The following is a 2,293-nucleotide window of genomic DNA, read 5'->3' as shown; positions in this document are numbered from 1 at the left end:
ATCATCCTAAATTTTTTTTAAATAAATAAATTAAATATTTTATTTATAGATATAGATAATTTATAGTCTATTTATTAATTTATATTTTTTTATTTATCTTATTTATAATGTAAACGAGATAAGACACATTTGCACACGTGATACATAAGAGAGAGCGATCAACATGCATCTCATTTATACTATAAACGAGATACGCACAAGTTTATTTCGTTTACACTATAAACAAAATAGTAGAGAAATTAACTCGTTTGCACTGTAAATGAGATAAAGTACGACAAATTTTGAGTAGGTATAAAAGGATCTGCAACTATTTGTATTCCTATTCTCCACAAACATTTCACTTTTTCTTCTCTTCCCTTTTTCTTCAATAAATTTAGTAAAAATGTCTAGTGGTAGTGGATATGTTGTTGTAAGTGTGTATCCTAATTATCATATGAGAAACAGTAATACTGAGGTTATATTTGAGTATGTGATAATTCGATTCTATTGCACACTCGGAAAGTAAATTCTTTGTCTGGGCTGAAGAATCTAATATTGACGAACATCGGTGCTAACGGGACAAAAGAGGTTGGAAGAGTAGGGTATATGTTGCTGGCACTGATGGAAAATAAAAATTTTCGGTTTCTTCTATTTTGGCTCGATAGCGATGAGCATGTGCACCTCACGTTTGATATCCACGGGAGAATCATGGTAGAATAAGTGATAGAGCATTCTATGGAGATTGGTAATGTTGGTGGTGGTGGTTCTGGCCACTCGAATTTTGTCCAGGACGACCCACCTCTTGCACCACCACCGTTATATTATGCTAGTCCAGTGATAGACATAGACATGGACGGTGGGAAGTTCGATAAAGAGTATGTTGGCGATAACAATGATGGTGGTTCTTTTGATGATGATGATGAGAAGGAGTTTGTATCAGATATTTCGGTCGATATTTCAGTTCGATATCTTCTGCCTGCCCCGCAACTAATTCCGGAGTTATTAGTTGTACCCAGTCACTATCATACACTGGATCTGGATGCGATGCAAGGTAGGGACGATTACAATATAGACAATGGTGTGGAGTTTTGCATTGATCATAGATTCAAAAGCGAAGAGGGAGTCATGCAAGGTGTGAAGAATTGCAGCATTCGAAGAAGTATTGAATACTGAGTTGTGGAGTCGGATCGATCAAAGTACCATGTACATGTTAAGCAAATTGCAGCAAAATGTTCTTGGAGTCCCCGTGTTGTCCTCCGACAAAATCTCAGATATTAGTAAGCCTTACTTTATATTATAGTGTATATTCTTATTTATCATGATTATTTTGATTTTAAATGCCAACCGATTATATTTTAATTCGTTAGGGAGGTACGTAAATTTGGAGGTGCGCTCACCTGTTTAGCACCCACCATGTCTCATATCCATCGAAAGTTGGATATCAACTTATGCGTGAGCAACTTTCCTATCTTTTCCTAGTGAATTTGAATTTAAATTGTTAAGTTTAATCAATAATTAATTATCTTTTAGCCACTATGGGTGCTACTTTGAGTCTTGTGCAATTTTATTTATTTTAGGTAGCATTCGGATGGATTTGATGGAGTTTCTGCAGAGAAAGAGAAGAAACCAAGGAGCTGACCAGTGAAGAGCGACGCGTGCGCGTGCCTGACGCATACGCGCGATTTGGAGCTATCCATGGCGACGCGTGCGCGTACCTGACGCGTACGCGTGAAAAGCGAAGTTGCTCAGCGACGCGTGCGCGTACCTTACGCGTATGCGTGACATGCACGGCATGCAGAAAACGCTGGAGGCGATTTCAGGCCAAGTTTCGACCCAGTTTTCGGCCCAGAAACACAGACTAGAGCCAGGGGATAGCAGAGACTCAAGGGATATTCACACAAGAATGGTTATGCCCACTCCAAGTTAGGCATGGACCCTACGAAGCAAGTGGTCCCCATCCATCAAGTGAAGACATGTTGATTGCTTTAATTAATTATGATTTAAACACTTTATTTTATTAAAAAAATAGGAAACGATATTATTTTAGTTTTAGAAGATAGATTTTTAAATTAATTAGGATTAGATATAAAAATGGATTCCAACAGGGTGATTCCAACACAACATTATTCCAATTCACAATTCACAATCCTAGTTTTCACTCTTTACCGTGAGCAACTAATCCTCCATTGTTAAGGTTAGGAGCTCTGTCTATTTGTATGGATTGATTTTATTGCTTTTCCTATTTTAATTCATGTTTGGATTTACAATTTAAGAATTATTTTCGTTCTTTATCTTATGAATTTGGGTGGAACGG

The sequence above is a fragment of the Arachis ipaensis genome, chromosome B07 (genome assembly GCF_000816755.2).
Source record: "Arachis ipaensis cultivar K30076 chromosome B07, Araip1.1, whole genome shotgun sequence".
Lineage (NCBI taxonomy): Eukaryota > Viridiplantae > Streptophyta > Magnoliopsida > Fabales > Fabaceae > Arachis > Arachis ipaensis.
This window is presented reverse-complemented; position numbering follows the sequence as displayed.